This window comes from Mchenga conophoros, linkage group LG16 (assembly GCF_057382185.1).
Source record: "Mchenga conophoros isolate Kocher_MC1m ecotype Shallow Benthic linkage group LG16, M_conophoros_male_GT1.1, whole genome shotgun sequence".
In the NCBI taxonomy this organism is placed as follows: Eukaryota; Metazoa; Chordata; class Actinopteri; order Cichliformes; family Cichlidae; genus Mchenga; species Mchenga conophoros.
Genome location: NC_140541.1, coordinates 23,865,339 through 23,883,956, shown reverse-complemented (window position 1 = coordinate 23,883,956; position 18,618 = coordinate 23,865,339). Strand labels below are relative to the sequence as shown.

General features: G+C 38.7%; 1 protein-coding gene across 3 annotated transcripts in view; it reads left to right on the top strand.

The window, feature by feature from the left end:
* b3galt1b (UDP-Gal:betaGlcNAc beta 1,3-galactosyltransferase, polypeptide 1b) overlaps positions 1 to 18,618 on the top strand; it is a 67,396-nt gene that overhangs the window by 13,379 nt on the left and 35,399 nt on the right. The window contains exon 1 of one of the 3 annotated variants that reach the window (XM_085250616.1): positions 8,240 to 8,431. The exons of the other annotated variants lie outside the window; for them this stretch is intronic. The gene's annotated coding sequence lies outside the window, so the exon portion shown is untranslated. Of the gene's footprint in view, positions 1 to 8,239; positions 8,432 to 18,618 lie in introns of those variants that run through there. 3 annotated transcript variants of the gene reach the window in all.

Below are 18,618 nucleotides of genomic sequence, written 5' to 3'. Positions count from 1 at the left end.
AGCCAGTTAAACATTTACACTCATTACATCCTTTCTAGGGATAATCTCTGGACCTCATCTTGATTTTGCTGGTTCGGTTTACCCTAATTCACCTTACAGAGTAGAATAACAACACAGATTAAACACAAGATAAAGACTGCCTGTGACAGTCACTGTAGGGAGGGAACCCAAATGCAGGACAGACAGGAGGCAGGGTAGAAGTCCAGAATCCAATCTTTCATCTAAAAAACAAACAATTATTATACCTACAGTTCAAATGAAGAACAGGCAAAAGTCAGCGTCAATAAAACAGTTCACACAGTCATAAGCGAAGAGATAATACGTCAGGGAAAACAAAACAACGAAAACATGGAGGTATGTAAAGAACACAAGGAATAGAAGTAAAGTCTGGATAACTTGACTAAAGAAGGAAGGAGATAATCTGTTTAGTTTTAAGTGAACAACAAGATGTATATATATTTACCAGACATCTTGCTACTGGGTTGGAACCCCTTTTGTCTTTGTAGCTGCCCTAAATATTCATGTCATAGATTTAAGGTGCTGGAAGCATTACACAGAGAATATGGTTCATATTGAGATCATAGCATCACACGATTGCTGTAGATTTGCACAATATCTGTGCTGCATATCTATGATGAAAATTTCCCATTCCACCACATCCCAAAGGCGCTGAAGTGGATTGAGATCTATTGACCGTGGAGATCATTTTATTACAGTGAATTCATTGTAAGTTTGAGAGGATCTGAGTTGTGACATGGCACATTACCATGCTGGAAGCAGCCATCAGAAGATGGGTACACTGTGGTCATAAAGACATGAACACGGTCAGTAACAATACTCAGGTAGGCTGTGGTTTTTAAACTCAAATTCTAGCCCTAAAATCTGAATGTTGTAGTAGTCCATCTACTGCAAGGTTCAACCTGTGCATTTAAAAGATGGTCATCAGCATACTTGGTTGTAACAAGTCATTATTTCAGTTACTTTTGCCTTTCTGGCAGCTTGACGTGCTCCTCTGGCATCACGATACACTTTCACCTTGAGAGCTGCTGCTCGCTGGATATTTTCTCTTTCTCAGACCAATCTCGGTAAACTCTAGAGATGGTTGTCTGGGGAAATCCCAGTAGATGAGCAGTTCTGAAATATTCAGACCTACCCGCCTGGCACCAACAGCCGTGTCATTTATTATTCTTCATTCTGATACTCAACTTGAACTTCAGCAGCTTATTTTGTCCTTGTCTGTATTGTCTAAATGCATTGAGTTGTTGCCATGTGATTGGTTAACCAGATATTTGTGTAAATGAGCAGATGAACAGGTGTATCTAACAAGGTACATCGAGCGTATACTGAGGGGGGTTGATAGGCTAATTGAACACAGGTGTGACTAATCAGGGCAGGGCATACAATCACAAAGGAGGGGGAAAACTAACAAAGACAGGAAGTTAAAGTGACGGAATACACAAAGGCCAAGAATAACAAAATTAAAGAAATTACTCAATTAAAACCAAGACAATATCGTTCCGTCCAGAGCTAAAACTGCTCATGTGTAGATTGGGTGATTGGTAATAATAATCTGACCTTCCACCAATCAACAAAAGACTGATGTATGCATGCTACTAAGTTTCCCCAAAGTAACTCTGTTCCTCCTCTTAACCTAAAAGTAACCTATTCTAATAGTGTGACTTCCTGAATTACATTTTCTCATTCATTAAAGAATCCAAAATATTCTCTGCTGCCTTTTCACAGGATCACAGCTTTGTACTGTTGCCAAAAGCCAAGAACAAAAAACACCACAGCACATTGTTGCATTGTCAAGTCAGCCAACATTTGAACTGTGATTGTATAACAGCTGGTTGCATAACACCAGAAAGAGTTCAAACTTCATGTCGATAGATTTAATTGGTGTTTTTGCTGCTGTTTTCCAAAAATATAAATGTTCCAACCTTGTATTTAAAGTTATGAGATACCAAAATAGATGCTCTCAGCGGTGTTTGAATTTCATTGGAAATAATGAAGTCTGTCAATCTGTGAAGATAAATTATTTACAGATAAAATGTGAAAATCACAGATTGCTTTGACTGGCTGTGCTTGTCCAAGTTACACAATAAAGGCCTGGCATAAGTGTAAATAAATAATAGCAACATATGATATAATGATAAGTTAACAGCCAGGTAAATGTTCTCTGCTCATTTATACATTTTAGCTGATTCAAGGTATAAGCGCGAGCAGGTTAAAACAAAATGATCCAGTTTGAGAAATTCTCCAGGCACTGAAAGCTCAAAGTGACAAAGATCTGTTTGGTTGTTGACCTTGACTGAAGAGCATTTGTGTCTTAAAACATGAACTGAATTCTGACAGCAGCCTTGCTTTATCCATATTTATATTGGTGTCATTCAGGGCCCTGTGTGCCAACATGGCAAGCAGACAAAAGAAAGCTGCCCACAAGTGAACAACGCAGAGCCTTTCAGAGAGTGAATAGGTGGTTTCTGGAGGTCTCAACTAGTTAATATTCCAACTATATACAGTATTAATTCAGCTATATAGTGAAATACCGCAGTAAACTAGAAATAATTGATCCAGAGCTGCTACTACAAGAACTATGAGCTGCCTGTGATCTCAGTGCCATTCTTCCCTCTCAGGGCACAGAGTAATGGAACAGCCTGTGAAGGTGACACTAAACCTGCACCTTTCACCAATCAGTGTGCAGCCTGCTTGGAACTGATATTTCCAAGAATCCCCAGACAATTAATGAAGTGGAGCCTTGATGGTGACTGCAGACCTCTAAGTCCCACATCATACAGTATAATGTGCTTTGTTGTACAAGTTGAGGTGTGTCATAAACATATATATATATCCTAAAGCTTTAGGGCTGTCATTGTAGTGGTTGCTTGAAAAGGGGGCTTCTAGCTTTGAGTTAAAGAGAGCAATTTTAGTCAAAGGAATCAAGCATATGATCTTTCCCTTCAAGTTTTTCAAGCACTTCTTCTTCCAGCATGCCTGTGGAGAACTGCAAGGAAGCTAGTGTTGTTGTTGTTTTTTTAGCTTTTCCTTCATACAAACATTTTCCTTCATCAACTCAGTAATTGTAGATGATACATTTTTGAACAAGGTAATGACGCCCCCCCGAGTTTTTGTAAAAGTCACTTATTCAGGAGGCATTCTCCCTCGGAGGGCAGATAGGTGGGGAACATGTATTCGGTGATATTATTTTATATTCAGTGACAGTAATAAGAGGTGTTGCATTTGAAAAAAAAGGAATGAATCCCCGACAAATTAAATAGGCTTCTTCAAATAATGGGGTTGAAATCGTCTGTTATCACTTTGCTGGGGAGATATTGGATGATAGTGTCATGTGGGGAAAACTCTGTTATGTTTTCTATCTGCTTACAGCAAGTTGAACCATACTAGACCAGGATTAAATATCTGCTCCTGAAGGATATTTGAAAGCTGAAATGAGGTACAGAAAATATGCCAGGACTGAAAGGAAGAATATGAAACAGAAAGAAAAAAAATATTATTATTATTATTTTAAACTCTAGCCTCCAGCCAAATGAAAATTTCTTTTGTAAACAGGATATTTTTGAGTTGAATATAGCTTTGCAGCTGTGGTGGGGCATGATTGCCTGGCCAGCCTGGGGTGCTGTAAAAGGCTTTCCTCCAGCCCAGTCACTTACTGTAGGCAGCAGGAAAAACAACTTTGACAGATCAAAGAAGTATTCATTAACATATTCAGCACATTAAAATAGAAAAAGCATGTGTAAGTCTCAGACCACTTGGCAAAGTCACTTTAAAAGCTGTTTGACATAGTCAAAGTCATATAAACAAAGTGGGTAAACTGTATTAAAATACACATTTTTTCCCTCAGTCACACAAACAAAAATCAAATTTGCCCTTACTTACAAGAAAAAAGTGACATGACAGTCTTTAAACAAGTGTTCAAATAAATGTATATCTCATGAGTCCAAAACATATCCCAGTCAAAACAGTCAAATCCTTGGGGGGTTCGACTGTTTTTGGGAACTTTTGTTTATATTTGAATATTTTCTGGTTGAATTTTCAGTTTGATTCGTAATATGTTTATATTATCATCTTTATGTTTGTCTTTAGCATTCCTATTTGCAGTCACTATTTTTTTTTAATGAGAGTATTAGTTCCCTGAAGTTTTCCCTTCATGTCTGCCTTTCGTTTTCATTTCATCATGTGAAGTTTACTATAGTGTTTGAGTCCCTTTTTAGCTGTTTCCTGATTTAGTTTGGCGGTTAGTTGTCTCGTGTGTTATGCATTTAGTATTACTTCTCCACTTCGTTATCCTAATTAGTTTAGCCCGTGCCTAGTTCCCCAGCTGTGTCTAATTCCCTCATTAGCCCTCAGTGTGTCTGTGTGTGTCTATATAGCCCTAGTTTCCCTTTGTCTCAGTATTATTTTCCCTCTATTAACACATTCTTCTGTTTTCCTGCCATTGAGTGTGTGGATCTCGGGTTTCTGTTTATGCTCTTTACCATTACACATAAAGAAAGGTTGTTTTTTTTGTGTGTGTGTGTGTTTCATGACACTGAGGCAGAACAAGTCAATTGTTATGTAAGTGGAAATGCCAGTCTTTCAGGTTGCCGAATGCTGTTAATAAATGCTTAGTATATGGTCTTTAAGAAAACAAAGTTGTTTCCCTGCAGAAATATTCAGTGGGTCATAGTGGGTCAGGGTCATATTTGTTTATTATTATTTTTTACTGATCAGAAGTTAAGATTTCATTGTTTTTATTTTGAAGCTTCTGGGCCTGTCATTAAAAACCCCTAAAATTTACAGCTGACAAGTCTCACTTTAGTGTTTATGTAATGAGAGTTAGACCTTTTCAGCTGTCTTAAACAATAACAACACCAGCGATAACAATAAAAATAGTCATTTTACTTCAGTGTTTTAGGCAGTGTAGTTAGCAGTGGTGCCAGCTGTGCATTGAGAATTTCAATGTCATCCCAGTGCATTCAGGGGATTTAGTCATAGGCACATCAAAGCAAAAAATATTATGTTGTGTGAAGCAGTAGCTAAGAAGCACCCAAAAGTCACCTTGGTTGGAAAATAAAACACTTTCTGAGCAACTGAATAGCTCCAGCTTATTAGCTTACTAGTTTGCATTAGTTTATTTCTTCATGCTTATGTAAAATATACACGATGTATCATGAAAATATGCTTATATAAGTTGTATAGTAGAGGTAGCTGTTTTCTTCTGTGTTGTGTATGTATTGTAAGCCGCAATACTTACACACAAGAAACGAATGAGGCCAGTCCAGAGCCACAGCTATGAAGATTGACTCAACTATTTATACACTGACTTCTTAAACCATAGAGCAGAATTCACAACATGCTATTAATTGTGTGATAAATCCATAAACATGACAATTTTACATTTAATTAGACGTTACAGTAATATTCTTTCAGGGACTAGTGCGCTCTTGTTAACCTTCTTTTTATCCCTTTTCCATCCATTTGCTTTGGAGGTTTTATTAAGTGTCAGGGGTATGAAACTAGAGGTCATCACTTTAATTTGTACGCTAAGGTTTGGGCTGTTTTTTTTTTTTTTTTTTTTTTTTTTTTTTTATGGGGGGGAGGGTGTTAATGTAAGGTTTTTATATTGGGTTTATATAATTCTGTTGTTTCCAAAACACAAGTCATGACCAGTCGATCTGTGCAAAATGTTATCAAGCAGCAATGAGACTAGTTTCCTTGTTTAGTCTGGTAGCTCCATTTGAAATCCTCCAAATATATCCTGCTCCGTATTTTGTGGGGGCTTTTTAAATTTTTATAGAATAGGTAGAAACCACCATAAAAAGAGAACTTACTAACAGGACCAACTGATACTGTAAAAACATGTTCATGAAGTTAGCAGCCAATCAAAAGCAATCTGGCTTAAACGGACTAAGAAGGAACTTAAAAAAAAAAAAAAAAAAAAGCTTGTTTGATGTATTGGGTGAATTTAGGGGCTACACATGGCTCACATGGTAAGATTATAAGATTAATTTGAACTGTGAGGCATTCAGATCTACTCTAAGAGAGCCCAAGAATAAAAAATGTGGTGCTGAACATGAGCAAAACGGTTCCATTTAATGAACAGTAAGCTTTGATACATACTTGAAATAAGTATTAGTAGCCATACAGTAAAAATTGTTCTCCTAAGGGCCACATGGAGAACATGTTGCCCAGCTCACCTATAATAAGCACATCCCCAGGGATAATATTATGGAAAGAAATATGCATTCACCTGCCACTGCCTCCTCATTAGCCAGGCCCTGTCTGCCCACGAGGTTATGCTGCTATGTAGCGCTGGGTCGAGGGAAGGAAAAGCAAAAGCCTTGAAGCGAGTCAGAGTGAACGTTAAGAAATACTGCAAACAAATTGTTTTGTTTTTTTTAACAATCTAATAAATTATACCTCAATTAAAAGCCAGGGATTTGGAAAATAATTCATTTTAAATGAAAGGTTGGAGCAGCCAAGAGAAGTACTAATGAATTAAAATTAATTACAGTGCATTTACTAATCTGAAAAATGAAGGCTGTTTAATTTTTTTTCTGGTGCTGTGCTGTATTTCTTAATGCTTTGTATTTGTTTGTCGGAGCACATTTCACCAGCTTCTTTGGATTAAAATTGACAAAACGTGGGCGTACGTAGCCCACATTATGTTCCTCCTTGTTTCAGGGCACCTTTTCTTGTGAATGTCCCCTCACTAATGATGTCTGACAGGGACAGGTTGAAAGATAAAGGTTAATCACTCTGTGTCCAAGTGCTTAAAGACCCAAATCCTTTCTGCAGTGCCATCCTTTGTATTTCAGGAGAGTACCTGCAGTACCTCCCCATTTCCCTGCGTAATTGGTTTGTAGAAGGGGAAACGTTTCACGACAAAGTGTAGATAGAGAATGTTTTGATGTGTTTGTAATGACTTCAGAGTTGCAGAGGGTTTGCTCTCTAGAATAACAACTCATTTCTAATTTCTTATTCAATCATTTTTCAAACAGGCCTGCAACTACTGGGACTAATTATGGATTGGTTGCTGTCCTTTTGGATTTCACTGCTGAAAGCTGTCATCTTCCTTTTGGTGGACAAGAGTATATTAAACCTAAGATGTTAAATCTTACATTTGTTTGTTACACCTCTATAAATTATGGCAAATATGGGAGAAGACTGCAGCGGACAGTGAAATAGAATATTTCTCATATAGCATGAAGGAATCTAGAAAGCAAGTATATGAAATGTTTTTTTTTAACTGGATCAGTGGTGGAAAATGACTCAACTCTACACCCCCCTTTTTTTTTTTCAGAATTCATTCAAAATAGAGCATTCATTCAATAACACAGTGTAAATGATTTTTAACTTGTTGGATCCTTGGACTAGTTGGACCACGCATTCCCTCAACCTGACATTAGCAATCAGGCTGAGACATCATAGCAAGTTCACAACTAGCTTTCTAAGTTAAACCATGTTGTTTTTCTGCACCTTCACTTAAAAGGGGTGGCATTGGCACCATTTGACTAATCACAATTCTGGATAGTGAATACTGCTGATTTTTCAGAGGAAGCTGAAACTACTGAGAGAAAAAAATATAAAGGGGATAAACACACATTACACATGGAAATAAACACTTGCTACAGACTAAACAGCGGTGTAAGTGTCTGTGTTTGACTGTGTGTAAGAAGAAAAGGCTCGAAGGCTGGAAAAAATGCTGACAGACAAGTTGACAGATTTTTCAATATGATGAGTCTATCATTAATGCACGGATGAATTATAATCAGTATTTCATTGAACTGATCTTTAAAAGACAGTTTTCCTTTCTATTCTTTCAGCTGCATCCTCGGTGGTGTTTTAATGATCTGTGAGCAAAGAAGGAATAAATGTAAAAAAATAGAATTCCAATGTAAGATTGGTCTACGTGTATATTTGGAACGAGCTGAACAAGTGCAAATTGGTGCTCTGTTCTTAATGCTTATAAAACAGATGACAGCCAACAGGGAGGGGAAAAAAGGAATAAATATGCATTTAAGAATCTAATTCATTACTGATGTTCATTTAAGAAAGACAAAGAGTTGAGATACTATTAAAAATTTCAGACCCTGGTAGGGGGATCTTACAGAAATGCTATTCCCCAAAGAACTAATTGGTCGGTAGGCAGCGATTTCACATCGGTTGATCTCTAATCTGGAGCAGGTTGTCTGCAGCGTAGGTTACCATGGCGATGTACCCTGGTAAGAAGTGAACGGCCTTCATAGTACAGAAATGTTAACCCTGAAGTTACCTGGATGAGACACAATCCTGCTTCATAGTACACGCTCAGATGGGCCAAACCAACTGATATCTCCAGCTGAGTTTTCCCTGATACCTTCAGGGACGTCTTGGAAAACAGAGGTCAGGGGCCATCACATCAGCAAATAGCATTCTCCCAAACATTCAGGTATTGTTCCCTTGGAGTTTTTCTACATCAGCTAGCTCAGCGAAGAGTAATGTGATTTCACAGTAATTTACAGAGCTTTTGTTGACTCTCTCAAGTGCACTGACTTGTGAAGCGCTAAATTTAAATAATCACAAAACAGAAAAGCAGTCTATCAGCAATGTGTTTTTCAGATTTTTATAAAATGGCTGTAAAAAGTGCTAAACTGTTCAAACAGCAAACATCTACTGTATATAGTAATTCATGCGATGCAGAAATACTTCCAGGTATCAGCTGAAGGTTAAAAATAAATTACTGGTCCTTTCATACAGAGTTTCAGTTATTGGGTTTGATTGATAGTGTCAGTACTCTTGCTGCAATCCATCATATGGATTGCACATAGTTTTGTTGCTCACATTATATGCCATGCATCCAGTAATGCCTCTGTGTGATTTATTGCTCTTATGTAAGGTCTGTCAGGAGATCCTTAGTTTTATTTGAAGTGGAAACAATGAGCATATACTGAAATTTAGAAAAGAGTTTCTACCTTTAAATCTTAGACTGTATATAAAAACGTTAGTTCAGTGGTGCTGGGAGTGTGGTGTACTTTATTTTAAGAATTAAGAGGTGAACAAAGTGTCAGTGTTCAGTTTGCAACTGGCCTGTTTTTGACAGTTTCACTGTAGTTTGGCCTTGAAAAGTCATGAAAAAACAGTCCCCTCAAAACACGAGCTGATTTTCTTTTTCTTCTTTTATTTGTATTTGCCTATTCTGTGCGAGCATTTACTTACTTTTTTCCATTTCGCAGCCCAAACACACCGCTTTTAATGAAACGTGTGACATACAAGGGTGGAGAACTGACAGTCTGATGTTGAAATGTCCCAGAAAACGCTGCTGTTATTAATCTCTATTTCACACATTGCCGCATACACAGCAGAGCATATATTTGCTATTTTTCACACCACATATAGAAACACTGCATTCAGTATGAGCTTCGATTTAGCGTGGTGTGTTGTTGTGAAGATTTTCTGCTGCGTCTTGCACATTCTCTTCACTGTAATCTGTCTCATCGCTGAATTACAGTAAAACTGCCAAGACATAATTACAGACAGTAACTATGATGAATCCAACTCTGTAATTACTCTGCAGTTCAATTTCACTCATCACTGACTGTCACTACCAATTACTATCCTCATTTTGAGACATTTAGACATTTGCACAATCATAACTTACTTTAGAATTGTTTTGTCAACTCATGTTTTCTTTTTTTTGAAACAGAAGTCATGCCGAGTGCAGATTCATCTGTAGATGTCATAATGGGTTTATAAATAGCGAAATTTGAAGTCATCTGTTTAAATAATATACATTTTTGCTAAATAGAAGTAGATCCAATTTAAAAACTAAAGTAAATTTAACACTATGATGAAGTTCTCTTTCTTGTATTTATTTTTTGTTGTATCACTGTGTATTTTCTGTCACGGGCAGAGCTTGTAAGCAATGAGGGCACCAGTGTTTGTTTGAGGAGATCCACCTCAATCAGAAGGGAGGTCATGTTCCTGTTGACGGTGATGATCAAACTCCAGGAAGCCCAGACAGAGAGGGGTGTTGTGGCTTTCTTTTGAGCACATTGACCCTTCTTGGATAACCCTGTCACGTCATGATAAAATGCAGTTTTTTACTAGAGGATTGTTCGCAGAGCTTTTACTACAAAAACAGATACATGGGACACATTGATCCATCTTTGTGAAGGAGGCTGTTTGGTCTGTGGTAAAAGTAACTGACAGCCTTGGTTTTGGAGCCTGTAGCAGAGTTTACAGTATGAGTACAGGAGTTTTAGTTTGATGTTTATGCTTAGTAAAAGAATGGAAGAAGGGTGGTGTGTCTATTCACATGTAGGTGGGCTAAGTTGGGTAGTTCAGGCTGTAGAGCAGCTGCTGATTGGAAGGTTGGTGGTTCGATTCCTGGCTCCCCCAGTTTGCATACCAAATATCCTTGGGCAAGATACTAACCCCGACTTGCTCTCCGATGCATCCATCGGAGTATGAATGCAAATGAATGACAGAAAGCACTGTAAGTATAGATAACAGTGCTTGTGTGAATGGGTGTGTATGGGTGAATGCGGCGTGTTGTATAGACCGCTTTGAGTACTCCAGGAGAGTAGAAAATGCTATATAAGAATCAGTCCATTTACCAAGTTGTTGACACGTTAACATCAGAAGAAACAAAACCAAAAGCATCAATATAGCAACATTAAACATCGTGATGGGACTACTTAGGCTGTGGTGGAGTTTCCCTACTACATGCAGCAGTGCCTTAATTCTTCATATCATCAATTCAACAAGGTGCTGGAAGCATTCCTCAGAGATTTGGGGCCATATGACATGATGGCATCACACAGTTGTTGCAGATTTCTCAGCTGAATATCCATGACGAAGCTCTGCCGTTTCACCAAATCACATCCCAAAGGATCTCTATTGGAATGAGATCTGGTGACTGTAGAGGCCATCTGAGTACAATGAACTCACTGTCATGTTCAACAAACCACTTTGAGATCATCTGAGCTTTGTGACTTGGTGCATTATCTTGCTGGAAGCAGCCATCAGAAGATGCGTACGCTGTGGCCGTAAAGGCATGGACATGGTCTAATATAAGGCTGTGGTGCTCAGCTGGTTCTAACGGGCCCAAAGCATGCCAAGAAAATGTCCCCCATGCCATTACAGCACCAGCCAGAACAGCTAATAGCAGGCAGCATGGATCCATGCTTTTCACTTTAATGTGAAAGTCTCCATTGAATAGACGTATGTGTTAATGTGCAGTTGAACATGTGTACCTAATGAAGTGGCAGCTGTAAATGCCAATGGGGTATAAAGCATTGAGTTTATGACAGCCAAAGTTGATAAGACTACCAGTAACGCTTTAATCTTTAATAAATTCATTGGTAAATGCATATTCTGCATATAGAAGCTTATATTGCAAACTATGACATTCCATAAAATTAACAAAATACCAACATATTGAAACTCAGACGGTCATAAACAGACGAGATATGAAGATAGATTGCTCTTTGTTAGTGGCACTGTTGTGTCTCAGGGGCTGGGTGGAAACGGAACAGCTTTGTTCTCAGTGGTTCATCATTTACATATTTGATTGGGAGTCCTACATATGTAGCTGCTAGAGATTTACCCCTTTTCTGAGGAATAATTGGAGCTAGAAGGTAGATTCTAAAAAAGTAATAGTAATAACTGTAAGGTTTAGGAAATCAGGAGTTCAGTACTCCAGCACAAAGAGTTCAGTTCAAGGGATAAAATGTTTCCCATCTGACTGATGTCTGTGCTGACCCAGTTGCTGTACAAACAAGAGTCTTTGTACCTGAGCCTATTTGTTTCATTTTTTCTAACTCTGCCTGTTCCTCCCTATCTCATTCTCAGTTTGCACTGGTCACAGATTCTCCTGGCACTAGGCAGTTGAACTTGAAATGAACTTTATTTGCAGCACTTAGAGTTGTTATGCACTTTGCTATTATGCATTTTTCTCTGTCACGGCGAGAGCCGAGGCGGAGGCATGTGACAAGTGTTTGTTTGATTGTGTGTCAAACTGCCAAACCATGAGGAAGAACTCATAAAACTTTAGTGGAGATTTGAGTGTTTTTCTCAAAATTTGGAAATTGCATACCGGCCTTCATACAGCTCTCTTGGTGCCTTGCTTTTAATTATTGTATCATGCAGTCCATCTGTTTTCCTGCATGCTTTGATCCATATGTTTTATATTATAAATTGTCCCATTATGTAACCTAACTAGAACTTACTTGAAGTAGGTTTGTTCAAAATTCCTTAAACCTTTACCTCAGTCAAGATTGTACAGTATATATGTATTAGATTAGTATTAGCATATAATTGTATTTTTGAATACAATCTAAGTAATGCAGCATATGCCTGGTCTTAGAGGCACACAGTCTCTAGAGGATCTTAAATTCTCTGTGCTCAGAAGTGAATTTTAGCCATCCCCGTGGGCAAGCTCAGATTTGCAGCCAAACTGCCTGACTGAAACAAATGGCAATGTTTATTGTTAAGAATAAAGGATTTTTAGAAAAAAAAATGGACAAACACCACAAGGTCATATAGAGAAACTAAATATGTTTGCAAGGAAAATAATTGTAGATAAACAATTCAAACATATTTTATCTGCAAGATTTGGGTCTTGATGTACTGCCGCAAAGTCTGGCCTTTCTACACAAGCCAGCAGCATTGTCTTTTATACCCTACATAAAAACACATTTCTCTGAACCTGAAGCTGGCGAGTGATGAATGGCAGGCTGTTGTTGTGTTCTGCATGTTATTCTCTTGGCAGTGGGACTGTAGCCTCTCACTTTTGAAAAGTATTAGACTTTCTTAACCCTGCTGTGATGGATATGAATTTCTTTTCACCTTTGAGTCAGATATCCATCACATCCAGCTTTTTGGAACTATATAGAAATCTCTTTTTTTTTTTTTTTAAAGTAAAACATGGAGTGTGCACATTAAACAAGTAGAGATTTTGGCAAATTTAGGTTTTCTTTCTCAGAGTATAATGCATTTTCTCTTTTGAATTTGATGCATCTCAAATGTCAGGGTATGCATACCTACACGTAAACTAAGGTGTGCACAGCAGCTACTTCTTCTCTTGATATAAGTAAGATAGTTGTCTTTTTCTTCTCAGTCTTGAAAATATGAATCAATAGAGACTGAAGACTGGAAAAATGGGAAACAGTGAGGCTCTGTTAAGAAAAAATAAATAAATCTGTGATCCACAAACAAGCTATTAAATGTTTTTGAAGTTTAAATATGCTGGCAAACAGATGTCTTAACCTAACCTTTGGACAGTGCCTGGCTACCACTTCAGTCCATTAGCGTGTCAATTCAAAGCAAAGTAGCAAAGTTGAGGCAAGCTAATTGTCTGATAATAGCCTTCATAACGATCGGTTAGAAAATGAGTAAGTCAGCACTCGTACATTTGGCCTTATTTCCCAAGAGGTTACCACTGAAGAAAAAGAATAAGCATGCACCTTAAAATGTCTCTCTTTTATAGTTATGAAAGGTAGTTTTAAATTGCAATAGGCTAGCTAGGGAATATTACAAATGAGTATAGTGGCACAGTATAGTCCAACACTATCAGGAAGAGATTGAAATATGACAAATATAATGGAGAAGTTAAATAGAAAAGATTCACCTATTGGTGTGTGTGTGATACTGCAATTTCTGATATCGATCTGATGCCAAGTAAATACTTTCAGAGGATATTTATGAGGGGAATCATTATCAAATTTGAACATATCTTAATGATCAGTAAATTACTGTGATTTTTACTTTCCAGTATAAGATTTTAAGACAAAGCACACTTTTCAGCTATTTTGAAACTGGGTTTTTTGGAGACCGGGAATGTACGTGCCTGTTCTGTCTGAGAGATTTACCTCCTCCTCTCATCATTAGTTTTGATGCTCGTTCTGAGACAAAGCTCTTTCTTTTTTTTGTAGTCTTTCAAATCTTTTTACTAGTTGATGGTGTTACCGCAGTGGAGAATTTCCTGTCAACACGTGTCACCGTTTTATGTGTTTTTATTTACATCTGTAAAGTTACTTTCTGATTCTTTCATGCTAATACTGCTCCAGTATCAATACCAGCATTGTTATTGATTCTGTCAATATTTGGACCAGTCTGCTCCTAAAAGGTGATTTTAGGAAAGGTCTGTGTTAGATCAGGATTAGTCCTAGGTGCTCTCTATCATCGCACACCTGCAGACACTGTAGATGCTTTATTGTTCTTATTAACAAACATTTTCTTGCATAGCTTTTTTCAAAAAATAGTTATAAAGTTCCTTGTAGCATACAATAAGCTAGGTCACAATCAAAAATCAGAAAGAAATCAGAAATATAGTCAAAGCAGCAACAAATCTGAGCATAAAAACTGAAAGGAGGAAATAATGTGGCAAGCAAGATGAACAAATACTGTAAAAATAAACAAAAATGGATACTAAATTTACTAAAGTTTGGAGGACAAAGCTGTGGGACTCAACAGAAAATGTCAGATTATTATTTATTTTTTTAGACATTGGGCTTGCGTTACATTGAGGCAACAAGGTAGCAGAGCAGGTTGTCTGCCATTCGTAAGGTCAGTGGGTTGTTCTCAGACTCCTCCAGTCAGGAAACAACTGGAGGGGTCTGTATCCTTGGGCAAGATAATGAACCTCGAATTTTCCTCTGACACATCCATGAGATTGCAAACATTAGACAGCGCTTAGAAATAAAAGCACTGTATGAGTGTGTATTTGTGACTGGGTGAATAAAACTTGCAGTAGAAAGTGCTTTGAGTGTTCAACTGAATAGAAAGGTGCTATATAAGTACCAGTCCATTTAACATTTATCACGCTGTGGAAATAGTTATGAAGGTCTCACCTGAGCCAGGCAGCAGCTCAGTTCACAAGGCGTGACTACAGTAATAATGTAAGGTCATGTAAAGCTTTACAAGTTGTTAAAAAAGATTTAAAATCAATTCTATATATAAAAGGATGCTAGTGCACTGTAGCAAGGATAATAGCGATTTGGTCTGAATTCATCTGGCAGCTGAGATTTGAAGGAGGTGGAAGTGGAGATGGCCTTTTACTTTAGACATGTGTACCAGGAACTATATAGTCCAAATGTGAGGAAATGAAGGCATGGATGACTTTTTCAAGATTAATAGTATTTCTTAGCAGGGAAAAGTGAGATTGCATTTATGTTGCTAGGCGTGAGCGGGACATAATAGCTGCATATCATCTGCATAACAGTGGAAATTACCACTTTATTTACACATTAGCTGACCCAGCAGAGGCATACTGTATGGATGGAGGATAAAATGGTAGCAAGAATTGATCCCAGAGAAATGTGAAGGGGTTCTCAGGATGAGGAGAATTCACAAAAAACACAAAAGGATGTTTTTGATATGTAGGAATGAAAGCAGGCGAGAGCTGTGTCCTTGGCACCAACAACACATTGCATTGCCTTCAAGGCAGTTATTGTACTACTTTCTACCAGTAAATCATTGGGTTCCTCTTTGACAGGCTGCTGTAAGGTCTGTACCTTGAAATCTAATGTGTTATGAATTGACTCTATACAAATAAAATTACATTGAATCAAAAGATGAACTCAAGCTTCAGTTCAATCGAAATTCCTTGAAGTTACACATTAAGTGCCATTTGCCTCTTGGTGCAGCAGTGGGGCAAATCATGCAGTCATCATAAAGAGCTTCTTGAGGTCATATCCTTGAGACCTTTCACAGAGTTTAATGTGAATAGTGTTTGGGAGCAGCTGTTGGCTCCGCACATTTACATTTTCATTTTTGCTGTCCGTTTCCGTGTCCTTGATGCCTTTTACCACAGCCCAAAATGTGGTATTATGGTAATTTACTTTCTCTATTTGCACACCACTTAACAGACTGGGGCTCCCAGCCAAAATGGCTTAGTAGAAGCATATATTATTACTGTGTATACACTTTTGACTTTACTGTGGTCACAAACAAACCTGATCTGCTAAAAAGCAACGTCAGAGGGTGCATACACAGACTATGCACCAAGATCACGGTTTCTGTCACTTTTAATTTGAGCCGTAGGTTTTGTGCACATTTGTGGCTTGACATTTTAGGTGAAAGAACATAACACAAGAATTTGGTGCATCGTTTACAGTGTCTTTCTCGACTTTTCCTTTCATTCATCATCTTCGACTGCAGTGCCCATTGGATGAAATACAAATCCTTGAAGAACACTTCAAACAGTGCAATCTGCTCTCTGAAGCTGCGGGTTTAAAGCACTTTGTGCATCACAGAGGAGCATGATGGCACCAGGTTCACTTTCAATTGTGTGTCTTTCCTTATGATAAGAGGTGGCACACTTCCACCGATGCCTCACAATCTGACATCATTTCCGTTTTAGCGCAGTGAGTAAGCCATTTGAAGTGAATGTCACCGTGAAGTGCTTTGAATATTAGGCGTTCATTTTATTCTAGTCCCTGAAGAGATCCCATGTGGACACGTGGCCGACTGGTTCAAGTACATGTATTTCTGTGGCATGCCTGGAATTATGATTTCTTTCTCAGTAGCTACCGCCATCTGCTTGGAAAAACAAATCAAAACTCCTGAGAACTATCGTTAATGAGGTTTTCACTTGAGCAAGTCCATTTGTGAAGTTCTGTCTCATAACTGTGTTTGTAAATGATGGACTTGGGTGGGTGATACTTATTTTTAGACATTGCAATAGAAAGCAACGAGAGTCACATTACAGGGAGTGCAGAATTATTAGGCAAGTTGTATTTTTGAGGAATAATTTTATCATTGAACAACAACCATGTTCTCAATGAACCCAAAAAACTAATTAATATCAAAGCTGAATGTTTTTGGAAGTAGTTTTTAGTTTGTTTTTAGTTTTAGCTATTTTAGGGGGATATCTGTGTGTGCAGGTGACTATTACTGTGCATAATTATTAGGCAACTTAACAAAAAACAAATATATACCCATTTCAATTATTTATTTTTACCAGTGAAACCAATATAACATCTCCACATTCACAAATATACATTTCTGACATTCAAAAACAAAACAAAAACAAATCAGAGACCAATATAGCCACCTTTCTTTGCAAGGACACTCAAAAGCCTGCCATCCATGGATTCTGTCAGTGTTTTGATCTGTTCACCATCAACATTGCGTGCAGCAGCAACCACAGCCTCCCACACACTGTTCAGAGAGGTGTACTGTTTTCCCTCCTTGTAAATCTCACATTTGATGATGGACCACAGGTTCTCAATGGGGTTCAGATCAGGTGAACAAGGTGGCCATGTCATTAGTTTTTCTTCTTTTATACCCTTTCATGCCAGCCACGCTGTGGAGTACTTGGACGCGTGTGATGGAGCATTGTCCTGCATGAAAATCATGTTTTTCTTGAAGGATGCAGACTTCTTCCTGTACCACTGCTTGAAGAAGGTGTCTTCCAGAAACTGGCAGTAGGACTGGGAGTTGAGCTTGACTCCATCCTCAACCCGAAAAGGCCCCACAAGCTCATCTTTGATGATACCAGCCCAAACCAGTACTCCACCTCCACCTTGCTGGCGTCTGAGTCGGACTGGAGCTCTCTGCCCTTTACCAATCCAGCCACGGGCCCATCCATCTGGCCCATCAAGACTCACTCTCATTTCATCAGTCCATAAAACCTTAGAAAAACCAGTCTTGAGATGTTTCTTGGCCCAGTCTTGACGTTTCAGCTTGTGTGTCTTGTTCAGTGGTGGTCGTCTTTCAGCCTTTCTTACCTTGGCCATGTCTCTGAGTATTGCACACCTTGTGCTTTTGGGCACTCCAGTGATGTTGCAGCTCTGAAATATGGCCAAACTGGTGGCAAGTGGCATCTTGGCAGCTGCACGCTTGACTTTTCTCAGTTCATGGGCAGTTATTTTGCGCCTTGGTTTTTCCACACGCTTCTTGCGACCCTGTTGACTATTTTGAATGAAACGCTTGATTGTTCGATGATCACGCTTCAGAAGCTTTGCAATTTTGAGACTGCTGCATCCCTCTGCAAGATATCTCACTATTTTTGACTTTTCTGAGCCTGTCAAGTCCTTCTTTTGACCCATTTTGCCAAAGGAAAGGACGTCGCCTAATAATTATGCACACCTGTTGATGTCATTAAAGTATTCTGATTCTGATTCTGATTCTGATTAGACCACAGCCCTTCTCATTACAGAGATGCACATCACCTAATATGCTTAATTGGTAGTAGGCTTTCGAGCCTATACTGTCACGGGTTGCTCTGAGGATCCACTCGCAGGACTCCGGAGTGTGTTGTAACAGAGACAGTTTATTCACAAAAATCTTCACCAAGTGTATTTACAGGCAGTGCGAGGACAGTGCTATATACAAGATGTGCGAGGATGGGTTCCAGGGCTCCAGGGAAAACAAGGGGATCACACACACGCTCACGCCAACCTCTCTCCGCTAGTGACCAGCCACCTCTTACACGCTCCACACGGGGAAACACGGGGACGGGTCCGGGGAATCTAGAACAGAGAGACAAATGTTACTTTCTGAGGCGGAAGTGTGGGAAACTAGGGCTCGACGTGTACTGACAGGAGTCTTCACAACAATCCAGCGTTGAACAGCTGATCTCCTTCTGATATACCAGCTGGTCTGAGGCCCAGGTGTGCATGATCCGGGAGG